Source organism: Chiloscyllium punctatum, chromosome 47 (genome assembly GCF_047496795.1).
Source record: "Chiloscyllium punctatum isolate Juve2018m chromosome 47, sChiPun1.3, whole genome shotgun sequence".
Taxonomy (NCBI): domain Eukaryota; kingdom Metazoa; phylum Chordata; class Chondrichthyes; order Orectolobiformes; family Hemiscylliidae; genus Chiloscyllium; species Chiloscyllium punctatum.
The window spans coordinates 15,040,325-15,062,591 of NC_092785.1; the positions used below are offsets into that span (position 1 = coordinate 15,040,325).

The 22,267-nt window shown below is 46.7% G+C and overlaps 3 non-coding genes across 3 annotated transcripts; all 3 read right to left on the bottom strand.

Moving 5' to 3' along the window:
* Positions 1 to 9,578: 9,578 nt before the first annotated feature.
* trnak-uuu (transfer RNA lysine (anticodon UUU)) lies at positions 9,579 to 9,651 on the bottom strand. Its single transcript has one exon. It is a non-coding gene; the product is annotated as a tRNA-Lys (tRNA).
* Positions 9,652 to 10,772: 1,121 nt separating this feature from the next.
* trnak-uuu (transfer RNA lysine (anticodon UUU)) lies at positions 10,773 to 10,845 on the bottom strand. Its single transcript has one exon. It is a non-coding gene; the product is annotated as a tRNA-Lys (tRNA).
* Positions 10,846 to 11,955: 1,110 nt separating this feature from the next.
* On the bottom strand, positions 11,956 to 12,028 carry trnak-uuu (transfer RNA lysine (anticodon UUU)). Its single transcript has one exon. It is a non-coding gene; the product is annotated as a tRNA-Lys (tRNA).
* Between the last annotated feature and the right edge of the window lie 10,239 nt (positions 12,029 to 22,267).

The following is a 22,267-nucleotide window of genomic DNA, read 5'->3' on the forward strand; positions in this document are numbered from 1 at the left end:
CTACCCTGTCCATACCCTTCATGATTTTGTCGACCTCAATCAGGACCCCCATCAAACTTCTTTTTTCTAATGAAAACAAACCTAACCTATTCAACTTCTCGTCATAGCTAGCACATTCCACACCAGTCAACATCCCAGTCAACCTTCCCCAAAGCAAGCAGAACTGTACGCAGTATTCTAAATGTGTCCGAACCAACGTCGTTTACAATTTTAATATGACCTGCCAGCTCTTATTCTCAATACCCCGTCCAATGAAGTCCAGCATACTATATGTCTTCTTGACCACTCGATCCACCTATGCAGCAACCTTCAGTATACAATGGACCTGCACTCCCAGATCTCTTTGTTCATCAATTTTTCCCAAGGTTCTTCCGTTTACTGTGTAATTCGCTCTAGAATTTGACCTCCGAAATGCAACATCTCACATTTGCCTGGATTAAACCTCTTCTGCCTGACCCTACCAGTCGATCTATGTTTTCCTGTATTCTTTGACAGTCTCTTATGCTTTCTGCTACTCCACCAATCTTCGTGTCATCTGTAAACTTGCTGATCATACCAATAGTGCACTCTTCCAGATCATTGATGTCTTCCACAAACAACAGCGGCCCCGGCACTGATACCTGTGGAACACCACTGGTCACCTTTCTCCATTTAGACAAACTCCCTTCAACTACTGCTCTCTGTCTTCTGTTGCTCAACCAACTCTTTATCCACCTGGCTAGAACACCCTGCACACCATGTGACTTCACTCTCTCTATTAGTTTACCAAGGGGAACCTTATCAAACGCCTTACTAAAGTCCATGTAAATGACGTGAATAACCCTTCCTTCATCTAACAACTTGGTCACTTCCTCAAAGAACTCTATAAAGTTGGTAAGGCACGATATCCCCCGCACAAAACCATGTTACATATCACTGATAAGCCCATTCTTTCTAAATATACAGAGATCCTATCCCTCAGTACCTTCTCCAGCAACTTTCCCTCCACCGACGTCAGGCCTACTGGTCTGTAGTTACCTGGAATATCCCTACTACCCTTCTTGTACAGGGGGACAACATGTGCAACCCTCCAGTCCTCCGCCACCTTACCTGTGTTAAGGATGTCACAAAGATATCTGTCAGGGCCCCAGATATTTCCTCTCTCGCCGCCCTCAGCAACCTGGGATAGTTCCCATCTGGTCCTGGTGTTTTGTCCACATTAATAATCTCTACCCTAGCCAACACATCTTTCCCTGCTTATGTCAATGTGATCCAGGCGAATCAAACTTCTGTCTCTAATCTCAACATTCATCATGTCCCTCTCCTCAGTAAACACTGATGCAAAATAATCATTCAGAATCTCATCTATTCTCTCAGATTCGACACACAGCCTTTCTTCATTATCGTTTAATGGAACAAATATTTATCTACTTACCAATTTACTTCTTATGTAAGAATAAAGGGATTTGGGATTTTCCTTAATTCTGCTCGCTAAAGCTATTTCATGCACCTTTTAGCCTCGTTTAGGACTGGTCCTTCTCTTCCGATATTTCTCCAGGGCCCATTTTCTTCTTAGCTGCCTGGACCTTATATAAGCTTCCCTTTTTCTCTTGAATAGCTGCACGATTTCTCCTGTCATCCACCATTCAGGAATCATGCCTTTCCTATCCTTTGACTTCAATGAGACATGCCGATCCTGCACTGTCTTTAACCTATCTTTGAAAGACTCCCACATATCAAATGTGGACTTCTCTTCGAATCGCTGCATCCAATTCACATTTCCCAACTCCTGCCGAATTTTGATACGATTGGCCTTGGCCCAGTTTAGTAGTCTTCCTAAACAGACAGATATCTCTGTGACATCCTTAACACAGGTAAGGTGCCGGAGGACTGGAGGGTTGCTCATGTTGTTCCCATGTACTAGTAGGGATATTCCAGGTAACTACAGACCAGTTGGCCTGACGTCGGTGGAGGGAAAGTTGCTGGAGAAGGTACTGAGGGATAGGATCTATGTATATTTAGAAATAATGGGCTTATCAGTGATATGTAACATGGTTTTGTGCGGGGGAGATCGTGCCTTACCAACTTTATAGAGTTCTTTGAGGAAGTGACCAAGTTGTTAGGTGAAGGAAGGTTTATTAACGTCATATACATGGACTTTAGTAAGGCGTTTGATAAGGTTCCCCTTGGTAAACTAATAGAGAAAGTGAAGTCACATTCATCTTTGTCGACGGGTGTTCTAAGTCTTACAAATTTGTGGTCATTGTTCCCAAAGAAATCCGCCACTGCAACTTCTACCACATGGACTGGATCATTCCCCAACACCAGGTACAATATGGCCCCTTTCTCCATCGGACTATTGACATACTGCTCTAAATGACTCTCCTGGGCACTTCTTACAAATTCAACCCCATCCAGACCTCTGACACTAAGTGTATCCCATTCAATGTTGGGAAAAGTAAAGTCTCCCATCACCACTACCCTATTGCCTCTCCATCTTTCCATAATCGGTTTACCTATTTGTTCTTCTACCTAACGCTCAATGTTGGAAGGACTGTAATACAGACCCAACAGTGTAACTGGACACTTCTTATTTCTCAGCTCCACCCATAATGCCTCACTACTTGAGTGCTCCATAGTGTCCTCCTTTAGCACAGCCATGATATTGTTCCTGACCAGCAATACAACTCCACCCCAGCCCCCCACCCCCCCCCCCCCACCCCACCCTACTACTTCCCTCCCTCTTCTGTCTGAAGCGTCTATACCCTGGAGCAGTTCGTTGCCAATCATGCCCTTCCTTCAACCAAGTCTCTGTGATTACAATAATGTCATACTCCCAGGCATCAATCCAAGCCCAAAGTTCATCTGCATACCCACTGCACTCCTTGCATAAAAGTAGATGCACTTCAGGCCACCAGACCTTTTGCATTCATCTGTATCTACTTAATCTTCCCCTTATTAATCCTATCATGATTCTTACAGTCTCCATGTTCCAACTCACTGTCTACTTCTCTACTCTTCTGGTTCCCAGCCCCTTGCTGTATTAGTGTAAAACCTCCCCAACAGCAGTAACAACCCTACCCCCACACCCCCCCCCAACCCCCTAGGACATTAGCTCCAGTCTGGTTCAGACGTCGACCATCCATTTTGTAATAGATCTACCTTCCCCAGAACTGGCCCCAATGTCCAATAAATCTGAACCCCTCTCTCCCACACCATTCCTCACGTCACGTGTTCATCCGGCCTTTTTTTTTATTTCTACACTCTCTTGCACGAGCTCACTACATTTGAGGTCCTCCTTTTGAACTTCTATCCCAGCTGCCTGAATGAAGCTTTCGGGACGTCATCTCGTTTTTCACTTTTATTGTTGGTGCCTATACGTAGCAAGGTAACTGGTTGTTCACCCTCCCCTTTCCGAATGCTCTGCAGCCAATCAGTGACATTCCTGACCCGAGCACCTGGGAGTCATACCATCAAGGAGTCCGGCTTTGGCCACAGAACCACCTATCTGCTCACCTGACAATAGAATCCCCTATAACTACAACCCTACGAGACTTTTTCCCGCCCTGCTGAACAGCAGTGCCCATCACAGTACCATGATTTTGGCAAATGCTGCCCTCCCCTGGTGAGCCATCTCCCCCAGCAGTGTCCAAAGCGGTATGCCTGTTTTGGAGGGAGAGGACCGCAGGGGACTCCTGCACTGCCTTCCCAATCTTTTTTCTGCTTTTCGGTCACTCAGTAACTAACTGTCTCCCTCAGCCATTCAAACCCGTGGTGCGACTAATTCACTAAACGTGCTATCCACGACCTCTTCAGAATCGCGGATGCTCCACAGTGAGTCCATCCGCTGTTCTAGAGCCATCATGTAGTCAAACAAGATTTGTAGCTGGACACTTCTTCCAGATCTAAGCGTCAGGTTAGTCAGCCACGTGCCTGAGCTCCCTCATTAGGCAAGAGGCACACGCCACGGGTCTGAGATCCCATGTCGTTGTAAGCTTAGCCGTATGTGAACTAAAACCGAACAATGCACTTAAATACATGATAGAAAGGAACAAGCAAAAAAAAACCTTACCTTAGAGTCTTTTTTCTTCTGGTTACGGGTGGGGGTGGGGGGGGTGGGGAGGTGGGAGATACCCGCATAAACCCGTGTGGTATCTCGGGTTTACCCACTGCCCAAATATACAACAATTCCCTTTCATTCCCGGCACCCTCCTGGTCTCCACGATACCTCCACTCTGTTTCCCACTGCTCCAGGACAGGCAGAGAATACAGATACCGTGTGTAGGCGTGTCGTGTTCGTTTCAAATGTCGCCATGTTTGACTCCAAGTTGGTGGGCCGAATGGCCTGTTGGTGAGCTGTATTGTTGCATGAGTAGGCAATCAGTGGTTAACGTGCTCAAGGCCGAATTAAAAAAAGAATTTTATTCTGCAACAGTGTGAACAATAAGATTAGAAAGTATGCAATCAATGATAAAATGCTGGCGAGTGTTGCTGAACAAAGTTATTTTGCAGTGAAGGTTTCTTGTTCCTTGAATGTGGAGTCGCAGGGAGGTAGGATAGTCAAGAAGGCGTTTGGTATGCTTGCCTTTATTATTCAGAGCATTGAGTATTGGAGTTGGGAAGTCACGTTCCAGCTGTACTTGGTATTGTTTCGGCCACTTTTGTGCAGTTCACGTCTCCCTCTTGTGGGAAGAATAGAATGAAACTCGAAAAGGTTCAGAAAAGATTTGCAAAAACGGAGCCTGCGTTCGAGGGTTTGAGCGACAGGAACAGGCTGAAATGGCTGGGGCTGTTTTCTCTGGTATGTCAGAAGCTGAGGGGTGACCTGATAGAGGCTTATAAAATCATGAGGGGCTTGGATAGGGTAAATCGACAAGGTATTTTCTGGGGTGGGGGAGTCCAGACCTTAAGGATATAAATAGAAAGCAGGAGACAACAGCTTCGCTTCACTTGGAGGTCGCCACCGATGATGTTGCCTCGCCAGGTAATGAAACGTCTGAATATCAACCCGACAGCTCAGCGAGCAAACCTACACCTTTAAGGACATAAAAATAGGTTAAAGATTTAAAAGGGGCCGAAGGGATAATTTTTTTCTCGCAGAGAAAATGTGCTGCCGGAGCAAGTGGTGACGGCTGGTTCAATTACAATATTTAGAAGACATTGGATGGCTCATGGACAGGAAGTGATTCGAGGGATACGGTCCAGGTGCTGGCAAATGGAACGAGTTCCATTTATGATATCTGGTCAGCATGAACGAGTTGGACTGACGGGTTTGTTTCCATTCTGTACAAAGCTGTGAACCCATGACTCTAACAATTTGCTGGACACAGCACAGATGTTTCAGCTGGAACAACCATTATCTTCTTTTCCTGAAGACTGCGAAAATTTGAAAGGATTTCAAAACACAACCTGTACCGGTACCCGACACAAGGACTCTCAGAGACGGATCAGGATGTCGAAAACTTTCACTGGAGATCCAAAAGACTCACATTTCGGACTTCATCAGTATCTAATCTGTCCGGAAACAAGAAACGAAATTACGAAGAAACCTCGTTCAAACTCTTTAGAAAGAGCCACTCGACCGAATAGTGTTCTCTCCACAGATACGACTAGAGCTGCTCATCTTTTCCAGCGATTCCTGGTGTTGTTTCTGATTGTCAGCATCCACACCTCTTTCGGCTTTTATCTACTCTGTGCAAGGTGTTTCTGTATCACAGCCGTTTCCACACACTCTCCACAGTCCAAGCACAAAAATTGCTCTCAACTCACCCAAATTAATACTACGGAACGAATTGTAACGTTTTAACCTGTGAGACGTTACCAAGAATAAGTTCGAATCAGTTAGTCTGGCGTTTCTGGGAAATTTTGTCTTTTGAGACTGAAAACAAATCAGGTTTAAACGTGTCGTGCATTGATTGTTCAGACACAGGATGGTCCGGTTTAAAAACAACACCCGAACAGGGACCTGAACTCTGAGCCTTCAGAGGCACCGCTCTACCAAATGAGCTATCCAGACTCCACTGCAGTAACTCACACAGCAACACACATTGATGAACAGAGAATATTGCATTGATTTACTTTTATCTTTATGAGTTTGTCGCACTCCTTTTTTTTCTCACTGCTTCCCCCGACACCCACAATCGCATTTCACCGGCGCCAATTCCACACACACATCTTTTTTTCTTTCTCTGCGGTTGGCTTGCACGTTGCTTTCTGAAATCAAAAAATAACTTCATCACTTCCAGCGCATGCATTCCAAACGCATTCACACCAAGAAGGACACAAATTGCTCGTGAAAAACAACACCTCTAGCAGCAGCTATCCAGAGAAAACACGGTTAATGTTTCCAGCCCAGTCAGACTTCTTCACAAATCAGAACAAATTGCTCTCGAAAAACAGCTCCACCTTCCAAATGGCTGCAAACAGAAAGTCTGAAGGAAAACGCATGACGTCTATGTGCCGCCGTTGGTCTGGGCTGGACAAAGTCAACAATCACACCACGCTGGGTTGGTGTCCAACAGGTTTATATGAATCCACAGGAAGGACAGCGAGAGAACTGAAGAAGGAGTGAGGCCCCGAAAGATTCTGGTTTCAAATCGAGTAAAACACAGGCACTGGCGTTTCACAGGTTTGCACAGCTGGCTGTCCCGGTTCCATAGTGCATCTGCTTGCTCTGAGTTCCCGTACCAGGGGAACCATTGCGTTTTGGACCACGTTGGCATGAAATGAGTTGGGAAATTGTGATTTGTTTGCAGGCGGCAATTTTAATGTGAACCAAGTATCCAACACGCTGAATCGAGAGATGGACTTTTCACACAGCTCTCACGTCAATTCCTTCTTCAATGACGCATTGAGTATGAACGTTGGATTTTAGATATGTAGCTGGTAATGATTTGGATGAAGCTTTAATTAGACCATCTTTAGAGCACTGTGTGGAGGTTTTGGCACCACACTACAGTAAGGCACTGCAGACGAACAAAAGGTGTTTATCAGGGTATAGTCTGCAGCGGGAGGACGAACTTGTATTGCTCTGTGCCAGAGTTTGGAGGCTGATGGCCGACCTGATAGAACTCTATACAATGAGGAGTAGCATGGATACAGTGGAGTGACTGGCACTTCCCCCGCCCCCCATCCCCCCCCCCCTCCCCCACCCCACCCCCAGGGTGGAAATGACAAATGTTACTGACAAATGTTTAAGGTGAGACAGAAAGTAAAAACTGGGATCTGTAAGGCCAGCTATTTCTATGGAAGGTTTAGCTGGGTGGAATGTGCTGTAGGGCAGGTAGGAGCACAACTACAGCAACGGTTAAGAAGCAGTTAGACGCATGACCAGGCAGAGAATAGGGATACCATGTATAGGCAGGTAGGGTTCGTTTCAAATGTCATCATGTTTGGCTCAATGATGGTGGGCCGAAGGGTCTGTTGCTGTTCTCTATTGTTGCGTGAGTAGGAAATCGGTGGTTAATGTGCTCAAGGCTGAATAAAAAATAATTAAGAGCAATAAGATTAGAAATTATGCACTTATAGATAAAATGCTGGCGAGTGTTGCTGAACAAAGGTATTTTGCAGTGAAGGTTTCTTGTTCCTTGAATGTGGAGTCGCAGGGAGGTAGGATAGTCAAGAAGGCGTTTGGTATGCTTGCCTTTATTGTTCAGAGCATTTAGTGTAGGAGTTGGGAGGTCATGTTGCAGCTGTACATGATATTGCTCAGGCTACCTTTGGAACAATTTGTGAAATTCAGAGCTCCCTACTGTCGGAAGAATGGAATGAACCTTGAAAGTGCTCAGAAAAGATTTGCAAGAACGTTGCCTGGGTTCGAGGGTTTGAGCTGCAGGAAGAGGCTGAAATAGTTGGGGCTGTTTTCTCTGGATGTCGAAAGCTGACGGATGACCTTACATGGGTTTACAAAATCATGACGGGCATGGATAGGGCAAATAGACAAGGTCTTTTCCCTGGGGTGGGGGCGTCCAGAACTAAAGGAGATACATTTAGTTGAAAGTGGAAAGAGTCAAAACGGACCTAAGGGACTTTTTTTCACGCAGAGGATGGCGTGTGTATGAGAATGAGCTACCAGAGCAAGCGGTGGAGGTTGGTTCAGTTACAATATTTAAAAGGCATTGGATGGGTGCGTGGATGGGAAGGGTTTAGATGGATATGGTCCACGTGCCGGCAAATGGGATGAGATTAATTTTCAATATCTGGCCAGCATGAATATTTTGGATCGAAGAGTCTGACTCCATCCTGTATAAAGCTGTGAACCCATGACTCTAACAATTTGCTGGACGCAGCACATAAATTTTCAGCTGGGACGACCATTATCTTGCTTTTCTTAAGACTGCGATAAGTTGAAAGGGTTTGAAAACACAACCTAGCTGGAACCCCAACCAAGGACACTCAGAGAAGGATCAGGAATTCGGGACGGTCTCTCGCAGATCTGAAAGATTCACATTTCGACCTTTGTCAGTGTCTAATCTGCTGGGGGAAAAAAAAAGTTGTTCATTTTGGAAATGCTAACAAAAATTCGATTGCTTAAAAGGCGAAAACTAGCTTTAGGGAAGTGTAGTTAAGGCTGTAGATCATTGCATGGATCAACCATATAATTCTTAAATGGCGAACTACCTGGAGGGGCCAAACGACATCCTCGTGCTCCTATTTCTTATGACTTTACAAGCTACAGCATAGTGGCTCAGTGGTTAGCACTGCTGCCCTCACTGTGCCAGGGATCTGGCTTCAATTTCAGACTTAGTCGATTATCTGTGTGGAGTTTACACATTCACCCTGTGTCTGTATAGGTTTCCTCCAGGTTTTCCAGTTTCCTCCCACAATCCAAAGATGGGCAGGCTAGGTGAATTAGCTATGCTAAATTTCCCATAGTGTTCAAAGATGTGTAGGTGAGGGGCATTGGTCACGGGTAAATGTAGAGTAATAGGGTGGGGGAATGCGTCTGTATGGGTTACTCTTGGAGGGCCGGTGTAAACCTGTTGGACCGAAGGGCCTGTTTCCACACTGTTGAGGTTCTATAATTCTATTCTATGAAACAAATTTACGAAGATATCTCACTCAAACCCATGAGAAAGAAACACTTGTCCCGAAGGGTAACTGATTTCTCACCAGAGATGCTCACAGTTCCAGCAATTCCTGATGTTGTTTCTGATTGCCATCATCCGCACTTCTGTTGGCTTTTATCTTCTCTATCCAGTGTGTTTCTGTAACACAGCCATTTCCACACACACTCCACAGTCCAAACGCATAAATAACACTTCAACTCTCCTGAATGAATACTACAGAAAGAATTGGAGCATTTTAACCTGGGGGAGTGTTATGTGGACGTGACTAAGAATGAGTTCGAGTTCAGCTAGCCTGGTCTTTTGTCTTTCGAGACTTGAAGCAAATCAGGTTTAAATCAACGAGGTAAAAACAATGACTGCAGATGCTGGAAACTAGAGTCTAGATTAGAGTGGTGCTGGAAAAGCACAGCAGTTCAGGCAGCATCCGAGGAGCAGTAAAATCGACGTTTCTGGCAAAAGCCCTTCATCAGGTTAAACCTGTCACGCATTGATTGTTTAGTCACAGAACACGGAAATCCGATTCAAAAGCAACGCCCGAACAGGGACTTGAACCCTGGACCCTCAGATTAAAAGTCTGATGTTCTACCGACTGAGCTATCCGGGCCCTGCCGGGAGCACCTAGCACAGTGACACACACTGGTGAACACAGAATATGACATTGACCTACTTTATGGGTTTCTCGCACAGAGTTCCTTTCTCACTGTTTGCCTCTACTTCCACGATGGTTAATGTTTCCAGCCCAGTGAGACATCGTCACAAATCGCAAACTGCAATTCACTACAACCTGATCTCTAAAATATACTCCATTTTCCAAATGGCTGGAACAGAACGTCTGAAGCAAAATGTATCACGAGTAAGTGCCGCTGATGGACTGGGCTGGACAAAGTTAAAATCACACCACGCCGGTTTATTTAAAAACAGTGAGCGAACTGAAGAAGGCGCTCCAAAGCACTTTGGTTCCTAACCCTCTCCAATACCGACACCAGTGTTTCTGGGGGCAGGCAGCTTGGCTGTTGGTTCCATAGTGTAGTGGTTCTCATGTTTGCATTATATGTCAATAGCCTTGGGTTCGAGCCGTAGTAAAGGAAAAAGCCATCGCACTTTGGCGCACTTCGACTGAAATGGTTGCAAAGTCGTGATGATTTGCATATTGCCATTCAAATATGAACCAAGAGTCCAATATGCTGAACCGGAATATTGATGTGTCACGCAGAGGCCCGAGCTAACCAGTCAGTGAGACAGTCGTGGAGATGAACGACACCTAAATAGACCCTTCCATCCAGACTGAACAGATGCCCTGCGCTAGTTTTGCTGCATATCCCGGCACCTTACCCATATCCCTCTAAACCCTTCCTGTTCATATACCGATCCAAATGCCTTTTCAATTGTTGTAATTGTTTCAATTGTTGTCCACCACTTCCTCTGGCAGCTCATTCGATACACGCACCACCCACTACGTGAACACGTCGCCACTTTGGTCCCTTTAAAATTTTTCCCTCTCCCCCTGAACTTATGTCCTCTAGTTCTGGACTCCCACACCGCAGTGAAAAGATCTTGTTTGTTTACCCTGACCCAGTTGCCCTCACTCTCTCACCCCCTCTGTTTTTATGCTGCCTGAACTGCTGTGCTTTTCCAGCACCACTCTAATCTAGACACAAATCAGGTTGAAACCTGTCACGCATTGATTGTTTAGTCACAGAACACGGAAATCCGATTTAAAAGCAACGCCCGAACAGGGACTTGAACCCTCGACCCTCAGATTAAAAGTCTGATGCTCTACCGACTGAGCTATCCGGGCCCTGCGTTAGCGCCTAATACAGTGACACACACTGGTGAACAGAGAATATCACATTGACCTACTTTATGGGTTTCTCGCACAGAGTTCCTTTCTCCCTGTTTGCCTCTACTTCCACGATGGTTAATGTTTCCAGCCCAGTGAGACATCGTCACAAATCGCAAATTGCAATTCAGTACAAACTGATCTCTAAAATAAACTCCATTTTCCAAATGGCTGTAACAGAACGTCTGAAGCAAAATGTATCACGAGTAAGTGCCGCTGATGGACTGGGCTGGACAAAGTTAAAATCACACCACGCCGGTTTATTTAAAGACAGTGAGCGAACTGAAGAAGGTGCTCCGAAACACTTTGGTTCCTAACCCTCTCCAATACCGACACCAGTCTTTCTGGGGTCAGGCAGCTTGGCTGTTGGTTCCATAGTGTAGTGGTTCTCATGTTTGCATTATATGTCAACAGCCTTGGGTTCGAGCCGTAGTAAAGGAAAAAGCCATCGCGCTTTGGCGCACTTCGACTGAAATGGTTGGAAAGTTGTGATGACTTGCATGTTGCCATTCAAATATGAACCAAGAGTCCAACATGCTGAACCGAAATATTGATGAGGCCCGAGCTAACCAGACAGTGAGACAGTCGTGGAGATGAACGACACCTAAATAGACCCTTCCATCCAGACTGAACAGATGCCCTGTGCTAATTTTGCCGCATATCCCGGCACCTTACCCATATCCCTCTCAACCCTTCCTGTTCATATACCGATCCAAATGCCTTTCAATTGTTGTAATTGTTTCAATTGTTGTCCACCACTTCCTCTGGCAGCTCATTCGATACACGCACCACCCACTACGTGAACACGTCGCCACTTTGGTCCCTTTTAAATTTTTCCCTCTCCCCCTGAACTTATGTCCTCTAGTTCTGGACTCCCACACCGCAGGGAAAAGATCTTGTTTGTTTACCCTGACCCAGTTGCCCTCACTTTCTAACCCCCTCTGTTTTATATGCTGCCTGAACTGCTGTGCTTTTCCAGCACCACTCAAATCTAGACACAAATCAGGTTTAAACCTGTCACGCATTGATTGTTTAGTCACAGAACACGGAAATCCGATTTAAAAGCAACGCCCGAACAGGGACTTGAACCCTGGACCCTCAGATTAAAAGTCTGATGCTCTACCGACTGAGCTATCCGGGCCCTGCGTAAGCACGTAACACAGTGACTCACACTGGTGAACAGAGAATAAATGCCCATTTTCACTCTCCTCTGTGTCCCATATTCCATGAAACCCCACCCCCTTAACTTTGGGTTAATGAGTGGAAGGACCGGCCTGTGACTGTATCACCGACGCACAGCAAGATCCCAGTCCCAAAATCTCTGACGCCTTACACACCAGGAAGAGGATGTTCGGCTCATCGTGCCTACCCTCTCCACCCCGTGAAATGCTGTGGGGCCTCAGGATTTGCCCCGAATAGCCCTCACTAAATCCCATTTCCTGGGGAGACCTCTCCTCCCTGCTATCTCATCCTGCCCCCCACACAGTGAGTGCATGCAGAGACTGACCATGGCGATGCACAGCAAGATCCCAGTCCCCTGCCATTCCCTGTCGCTCCTCCCACTCACTGAGAAAGGTGCTTTATCTGACACTCGGGCCCACCGCCCCAGTTTGTCCCTTTCCCCAAACACTCTCCTCCCATTGCTGCCCCCTGGATGTTCTGTCTGTCCCTAGTTTCGCAGGCCCTGCCAAATCTTCCCCTCCTCTCACGCCCTCCTGTCTAATTGCCCCCTCCCGGTGTAGCTTTATTCAGCCTCCATCCACTGATCCCCTCATAGATCCCACTTCCATATTTGATGTCCCCCAACCTGTATCATCCACTATTTTGCATCTCTCAATTTTGCCCCCCATTCAAATTGTACACTTCCAGAATCACCCCAACAATCTTGCCCCCTGCCAATTGTGCCCAGAACTGGGGGAGTCAAAATAGGCAGGGGATGGGCAATAACATAATTGCCCTAATTTTGTCCCCCTCCATTTTTCTGCCCTGCCCAGGTTTACAAACCTGCCCAATTAAGCAACTTGTGACCCCCATCCCCGTTTCCCAGCCTCTGCCCACTCAGCCAGTCTGTCCAGGTCACCCTGCAGCCTCTTAGCATCCTTCTCCTAGCACCCGCTGCCACCCAGCTTAGTATCATCTGCACGTTTGAACCTCCTTGGAACATCCTGAAAACATGCTGGATGAATTGTTAAGCATGAATTCCCATTAGTGAACCCATGCTGACAAGGATAGATCCTGTCCTGGCTTTCCAAATGCTCAGTTATTTCATCCTTAATACTAAACTCCAGCACTGATGTCAGGCTAAACGGCCTATAGTATTTTTTTTCTCTCTCCCACTTTTAAAGCGTGGGGTTACAGTAGCTACACTCCAGTACATTGGAACTTTTCCAGAGTATACAGAATGCTGGAAAATGATCACCAATGTGTCCGCTATTTCCAGGGCCACTTCCTTAAGTACTCTGGGATGCAGAGCATCATGCCATACGGACTTATGGGGTTTTAATCCCAACAATTTCCCCCATTTACTAACGAATAAGGATTTCCTTCAGTTCCTCCTTCATGATTGATCCTCCGTCCCCTTGCAATTCAATGGCATTCCCATCACTGGAACCTCACTAGCAACATCCTGAGGGCTACCATTGACCAGAAATTGAACTTGACTCACCTCATCAACAGAGTGACTGCAAGAGCAGGTCAGAGGCTGGGAATATTGTTGACAGTAACTCACCTACTGACTCCCCAATGCCTGTCCCACCATCTGCAAGACAAGGCAGAAGTGTGATGGAATATTCCTCACTTGTCCTAGATGGGGACAGCTCCAACGAACACTTGAGAAGCTCACCACCATGCAAAACAAAGCAGCCCCCGCCTGATTAGCACGACATCCATAAACATCCATTACCTTCACCACCGATGTTCAGCAGCAGCAGTGTGTACTATCTACAAAATGCACTGCAGAAATCAGTGATCCTCAAACAGCACCTCCCAAACCCATGGCCACTTTCATCTGGAAGGACAAGGCAACAGAGACATGGGAACACCACCCCCTGCAACTTCCTCTTGGAGCCCTTTATGCCATTTTGACTTAGTAAAATGTCACCTTTATTTTCACTGGGTCAGAATTCTGAAACATTTTCCCAATGGGACATTGTGGGTTGTACTGATAGCACACAGACCACATCGGTTCAAGAAAGCAGCCTACTCCCACGTTCTCCAAGAGCAATTAGGTACCGAAAAGGGGTAGGGTGGGGCAGGATGGTCTCGACAGTTCGAGTCACCCCACTAAGTGGCGGCACGGTGGAACAGTGGTTAGCCCAGTTGCCTCACAGCGCCAGAGACCCGGGTTCATTTCCTGCCTCAGGCGACTGACTGTGTGAATGTTTGCACGTTCTCCCCGTGTCAGCGTGGGTTTTCTTCAGGTGCTCTGGTTTCCTCCGACAGTCCAAAGATGTGCAGGTCAGGTAAATTGGCCATGCTAAATTGCCTGTAGTGTTAGGTAAGGGGTTGCGCTTTGGCGGGGCGGTGTGGGCTTGTTGGGCCGTTGGGCCGAAGGGCCTGTTTCCACACTGTAAGTAATCTAATCTAAGTGAATATAATAAAGTGGGGCTTTATACAGTTCTCATCTTGACTTTTCCATTTATCTGCTCTCACATTCTGGTAGCTTTATGCTGCAGAGTGAAGCCACCAGTGTGGGTTCAACTCCCACAGGGGGCTGGGGTTACCATAAATGACTTATCTCTCAACCTCTCCCCCTCACCTGAGGCCCAGTGACTCTCAGGATAAACCACCATGAGATCTCTCGATTGCAGGGCAGCCCCTTGATCTGTTGAGGCTCTGGTAACGTTACCTTGATTCTGCATTTATTGTCTGTCTGTAAGACTGGAATGGGAATTCCTTCACTTCAGAAGGTGGCGTATCTTTGGAAGTCTCTTCCCCAGACAGCCATCAGTCAGTGAGGGTGCTTTGATGTAAGTTGATAATTGCTTCTTTCTGGAGACAAGTAAAATCACAGAGTATGAAAATACCATGGGAAAGTGACGTTCAGACAAATGATAGGTCATGATATCATGGAATAGAAGACTGTCTCCACACATATTGAAGATAGGCACAGATTTACCATAACCTGCAAAAGAGGAATATGCGCCATGGGGGGAATAAAAGTACTTGGTCATGCATTGAGAAGTTCTGTCCAGCACTGTGGTCGTGTCATGGGGAGTGTATTCTGCAGTGAAGGGAATTGCAGGCTTTCTGATGAGCAGCAGAGGGCGCCTGTGGCTCAGCCTGGGATCCGTCAGCTGCTCATTGATGTCCAGCTCCGCCTTTCTCTCATCCAGTGCCCAGGCACGCTTTGTCATGCCCATTTGCCACCGGGAGGTGGAGATCCCCAGCCGAGGTCTCTCGACATGGTCGTCATCAACCTTTCTCTCCGGGATCTGGGGTGGAGGGTGCTGCATACTGCAGTCCCCTGCAGCCGCAGATTGCGGTGGTTCATGGACTCCAAGCCCAACTGCTTGTTCTGTGGGGACGGTGAACCGTGTGTATATTGGGTGAGATCGCTTACACGCCCTGTAAAAACCTTCTCCTCTGCTTGTGTTTGCACTTCAGTCCCACGCTCCTGATCGCTGGACACTCGGTGTGAAGGGTAATTCAGAGGATCGCCTTGTGGGTCTGCTCCTGGCCAAATTGGCCATAAGCAGCTCCAGGCAGCGGGCCATGGAAGGGATCATTAGGGCTGATTGCCTGCCCCTCTTCTACGGTTATGTCAGAGCCCGGGTATCCCTGGAGAAAGAGCATGTGCTGTTCACCAACAGCCTCGAGATTTTCAGGCAAAGGTGGGCACCACAGGGAGTGGAATGCATCTTTTCCCACTCCAACTCCATTTTGATTTAATCCCTCACCCCCCCCCCCCCCCTCCTTTCACTGTTTGAGCACACAGCATTGCCCTCTGAGAAGGGCACTGCTTGTCACTGGCCACTCCCGTGTTTCCTCTCTTCCTGCTGGTGGAAAAAAAGAGAAAAAAAAACTAAACTAGTCCCGCCTCCATACGCTGGGCCTACATCCATGCAAACATTTCATCGCCATGAATTTTTCAAGATGTCTACTTCACGTCGTACCCTCATCTGCATCCACCCCTTAAAGTCATAGAGATCTACAACACAGAAACAGACCGTTCAGTGAAAGCGCTAATTGTTCCGGTTGACCGTTCCCTCATGGCCCTCTGCCAGTTAACCAGATAACAATTAATAGCATCGAAATGTTCTTTCTTGCAGCTGACTGTAAAAACAAGCATCAAAACAAAAAAAAAGCCCAATTTATTGTCAACGTATGAACCCGGCGTCTGGTGACGGTGATTAAGGTGCAGCAGAAGATGCTCGAGACAGGAGGAACAACATCATGTGTTTGAACATTCTACTCGATTTGGAGCTTAGCAAAGAAAAATCCAAATGCACTTCTTTACCGTAATATTAATCAGGAATAAATGTTCAAGTTCGACACGTTCTCTCGAATGAGGAATTCAATAGGAAAATGATTCTGGTATTTATTTGTTTTAACAAGTTTTCACACGCAGTGACAAGATTCAAGAGCCACCCTGATCCGCCAACCCTCTCTCAAGGTCCCATACTCCCAAATGGGATCTAATATTGACATTCCAACATTGTTGGGCCCATTTAATACAGAGATGAAGGGCAGCTGTGGCGGCATTCTGCAGTTCTGTTTCCACCAATTGTTAATGAAAGGACAGTGTTTTGATGAAGGACTGGATTCCCAAGGATTGAAAGGATTCCTCTTGCTGTCAGAGGCCCGGGACCAATCTCAGTTATCCTGTCCCGGAGATATTAAAAATCACACAACACCAGGTTATAGTCCAACAAGGTTAATTGGAAGCACCAGTTTTCAGAGCACCACCCCTTCATCAGGATCAGCACTCCAAAAGCAACTGCTTCCAATTAAACCTGTTGGACGATAACCTGGTGTTGTGTGACTTTTAACTTTGTACACCCCAGTCCAACACCGGCATCTCCAAATCATTTCTCCCAGAGAATGGGGAGGAATTGGGGAGGTGGTGTGGGGTGGAAGGAGGGACCAGTCTCCCACCACAGCCACCCAGGGCACGGGCAATGTCACCCTTTCCCAGAGAAAGTGGGGGGGTGGGGGGTAAAGAATGTGAAGGGATGGGCAACATGAGGCAGTCTCCAGGCACCCATCATGCCCGTTGGGGAATGGCCCACCACTTCTCCTCAGCCCCATCCCCCCAAACACCCTTGTGACAGTGTAAGTGCTAGGGTGAATGACAGTGCCACCCTATCCCCACCCCGTGACAACAGTGCCATCGCACTGACTCAGGATGCCCTCCGCCCCCTCACTGCCTGCCACCCGTTAACCACACCCACAACCCCCAAAGAATTTTCCAGGCAACCAATCACTTTATTGAAATGCAGCCAAGTGTTGTAGTGTCGGAAAGGTGGCAGCAGCTGATTCACACACAGCAAGATCCCACAAACCCGCAACGCAATATGGACCCCTCCCCACCGGACCTTCCATATGTCGCTTTCCCAATGACGGTGGCTTTGGGTGGGTGGGGGGCTGTGAACTTTAGGGCGCTGGGTTTGAGGTATAGTTCGTGGGAAGCTGGGTCCATTCGAGTGCGGGGGTGGAGGAAGATGAAGACAAAGGAGGAGGAGGACAGGACGGAGGACGAGAGAAAACCCAAACAAATGGCCCCCAGCTCCACACCGCATACCCCACTGCCCCCCCCCCCTTTCATCCAGCCTCTGCCTCGTGGTCAGCTTCACCACCAACCCTCCCCCACCTATGCCCCTTGTCCGAAAGACTCTGCAACCCCTCCCCAAAACCCAGGTAACGTCTACCTCTACGCAGGTAGTGCCAGCGATGCTGGGTCAATACTCTGACTGAAATGAGTTGGGACATTTTGATTATTTGCATGTTGCAATGCAAATATGAAACAAGAATCCAATGTGCTGAATGGAAAATTGAAATGTTATGTGGAATGTGATTTTCTCATCAACTCCTTCTTCAATGGGGCATTGATTATAAAGCTTCGCTGTTCACAACAGAACCATGAGTTATCGGAGCAGAAATTAGGCCGTTCAGCCCATTTTGTCTTTCCAACATTCACTCATGACCGATAAGTTTCTCCATCCCATTCTCAAGCTTGATCTCCATAAAACTTGAACCGCTTGCTATTCAAAAACCTATCCATGTCAGTCTTACATATATTAAATGCCCTGGCCTCCACTGCTTTCTGTCACAATTATTTCCATAGATTACATAGTAACCCTGGAGAATATGGTGCTGAGCTGCCTTCTTGACCCTGCTGTAGTCCATGTGCTGTAGGTAGATCCACAATGTTGTTAAGGAACGTCTTCGAGAGTTTTGACCCAGCATCGCATATGTAGCAGCAATATACTTCGACGTCAGCATGGTGAGTGGCTTGAAGGGGACATTGCAGTTCCTGGTGGTACTATGACAGTACCTCCTGTCCAAGTTCTTTTAGATGGCAGAGTTTGTGGATTGCTGTCAAAGGATGAATCTGTTATCTATTTCGAATGCTGTATGTTTTGAAGAGATAACCACTTCTCATCCTCCTAAATTCCAACCAGTTGATTCGCAACCTTTGCTCATCAGAAATCCCAGCACTGTGGAGGTCATTCTTGAGAAATAAAATAACGAGCCGTGGACGCTGAAGATCTGAATACATTGCTGGAGAAAGTCAACAGGTCTGGTGGCAAGAAAACAAGACTGGTTTTCTAAAGAAAAGTCACTAAACTCGAAAGTTAACTCTTTTTTTCTGTCCCTCAACAGGCATGTTGAGCTCATAGTCTTGGACTCGTACAACACGGAACCAGACCCGACGGCACAACTCATTCACGCTGACGAAAATATCCTTTATTAATCTAGTACCATTTGACAGTATTTGGGCCATATCCCTCTAAACCTTCCTAATAATTTCCCAATCCGGTTGCCGTTTAAATGTAATTGTGCCAGCCACCTCCACTTCCCCCGGCAACTCGATCCATGCATGCAACACTCTCTCCCTAAAAAAGGTTGCCCCTCAGGTCCCTTTTAATTCTTTCCCTTCTCACTATAAACCGATACTGTCTCGTTTTGCATACATACACCAATCCCGGGAAAAAGACCTTATCTGTTCACACTGTCCACGCCCCTCATGATTTTCTCACCTTCGTTCGGGTCACCCGCGCGCCCCCCATATCCTCCAGCAAATTTTGGATTTGACTTTATCGAAGCACTGTGCAGGAGAGCCGAATAATGTGGGGACAGCAGTGGGCTGGAGGCCCGAGCGGACTGGACAGTTGTTGGACTCGGGAAGTCAGCGGCTCACTAGCCCGGGCAGACCACATGTGGAAGTCCCCTGCACTGATCCACTGCAAGATCACAATACTGAACTTTATAACTTTACTCCAACTACACTTCAACCCACTGAAAAATGTGTTGCTGGAAAAGCGCAGCAGGTAAGGCAGCATCAAAGGAGCAGGAGAATCGACGTTTCGGGCATAAGCCCTTCTTCCTTTTTCCAGCAACACATTTTTCAGCTCTGATCTCCTGCATCTGCAGTCCTCACTTTCTCCTACACTTCAACACTGCCAAATATACCCTGTGAAAGGAATTGAAACATATTAACCTTTGGGAGTGTTATGTGGGCAGCAATAAAAATGAGCTCAACATCAGCAGTTTCCAGCTTCTGGGAGAAGGTTTTCTGAGACTTAAAACAGATCACGGTTAAACATGTTAAGAATTAATTGCTCAGAGACAACATGACGAACACGTGAACGCTGGAACGTCAGATCGAAGAGTGTGATGCTTTGCTGAATAAACTATCAGGGCTCGCGGCTGCATATGAAATCAGCAACACTCACTGGTGAATGGAGAATGGATCCATTGATTTTCTTTGTTCTTCACGTGTTTTTCGCACACATTTCCTTTCTCACTGCTTCTATCGACTTCCACAACGCATTCACAACTGCATTTTACCAACACAGCAACTTATCTCACATCCGACAACAATTCTACACTCTCTTATCCTTTTCTTTCTCTGCAGTTGCCTTGCAGGTTGCTTCCTGAAAGCAAAAAAAAAAGAATTCTTTGCTTCCTGCTCAACCCTTCCAAACTCATTCACAACAAGAAAGACAGAAATTGCTGGTAAAACTCAACAACTCTGGCACCATCTGTCGAGATAAAACACGGTTGATGTTTCCAGCCCAGTGTCCCTTCTTCACAAATCCCAACTTGGAAGTCACAACAAGCTGCTTTCTGAAAACAATCCATGTTCCAAATGGCGGCAGTCAGAGCATGTCAAGCCGAACACACGATATGTGGGTGCCACAGTTGGATTGTGCTGGACAAAGTCAAAATTTGCACTTCACCGGATTATAGTCCAACAGGTATATTTGAACTCACAGGAAGGAGAGTAAGCGATCTGAACAAGGGGTGGTGTTCCCAAAGCTTGTGGTTTCAAACAAAACAAAAACACTTCCAAAACCCTGCTTTGCATGCAGAAGGTCCTGGGCTCGACCCCCAGTGACACATTCGCGTTTTGACTGAAATGATTTAGGAAATTGGTTACTTGCATGTTGCAATTCAAATGTGGAGCAAGAACCCAAAGCTGAATCGAAAGATCTACATCTTAGGTGAAGGCCCACGTGGGCCAGACAGTCAGAGAGTCATAGACATGTACAGCACGGAAACAGACCGTTTGTTCCAATTTGTCCATGCCGAGTAGATATCCCAACCCAATCTAGGCCCACCTGCCAGCACCCGGCCCATATCCCTCCAAACCCTCCTGTGGGAAGATTAGAATGAACCTTGAAAGTGCTCAGAAAAGATTTGCAAGAACGTTGCCTGGGTTCGAGGGTTTGAGCTGCAGGAAGAGGCTGAAAAGGCTGGGGACTGTTTTCTCTGGGGTGTAGGAAGCTGAGGGGTGACCCGATAGAGTTTAATAAAATCACGAGGGGCTTGGATTGGGTAAATTGACAAGGTCTTTTCCCTGGGGTGGGGGAGACAAGATCTTAAGGACATAAATTTAGGTGAAAGGGGAAAGATTTAAAAGGGCTTTTTTTCCACGTAGTGAACGGTGAGTGTATGTGAATGTGCTGCCGGAGCAAGTGGTGGAGGCTGGTTCAATTACAATATTTAAAAAGCATTGGATGGGCGCATGGACAGGAAGTGATTAGAGGGATACGGACAAGGTGCTGGCAAATGGATCGAGTTTCATTTACGACATCTGGTCAGCATGAGCGAGTTGGACTGAAGGGTCTGTTTCCATTCTGTACAAAGCTGTGAACCCATGACTCTAACAATTTGCTAGACACACCACATTAATGTCTCAGATGGAACAACCATTATCTTGCATTTCTTCAGACTGGGAAATTTGCAAGTGTTTGAAAACACAACCTTGTACGGGCACCCGAACCAAGGGCATCCAGAGACAGGTCAGAAAGAAGGCACTTTCACTCGGAGATCTGAAAGGTTCACGTTTCAGCCTTCGGTCAGTATCTAATCGGTTGGCAAACAAAAAAAAACGAAATGACGAAGGAATCTCGGAACAAACACTTGAGAAAGAGTCACTCGCCTCAAAATGTGAACTCTGGTTTCTCTCCACGGATACTACCAAAGCTGCTCAGCTTTTCCAGCGATTTCTGAAGTTGGTTCTGATTGCCAGCACCCGCACGTCTTTCGGTGTTTATCTACTCTCTCCAGTGTGTTTCCGTATCACAGCCATTTGCACACACTTTCCACCGTTCAAGGACAAAAATAGCACTTCAACTCTCCCAAATAAAAACGACGGGAGGATTTGAAACATTTTAACCTGCGGGAGTGTTATGGGGACGGTACTGAGAATGATTAACGAATTCAGCTAGTCTGCTGTTTCTGGTCGTTTTGGTCTTTTGAGACCTTCAAGCAAATCAGATTTCAATGTGTCGTGCATTGATGGTTTTGCTACAGGATGGAGAACTCCGATTTAAGAGCAACGCCTGAACAAGGACTGGAGCCCTGGACCCTCAGATTAAAAGTAAGATGTTCTACTGACTGAGCTACCGATAACCGTGTTGGTGCTACCGCAGGGGCATTAACCTCTGTTCTCACTGGCGAACAGAGAGTATTGCATGGATTTAATTTTATCTTTGTGGACTTGTCGCATTCACGTTTTTTTTTCACACTGCTTCGCCCGACACCCACAATCACATTTCACCGGCACCAACGCATCTCCGATCCTGCACCAATTCCACACACTCCCTCATCTTTTTCTTTCTCCGCGGTTGGCTTGCACGTTGCTCCCTGAAATCAAAAAAATAACTTCATCACTTCCAGCTCAAGCCTTCCAAACGCATTCACAACAAGA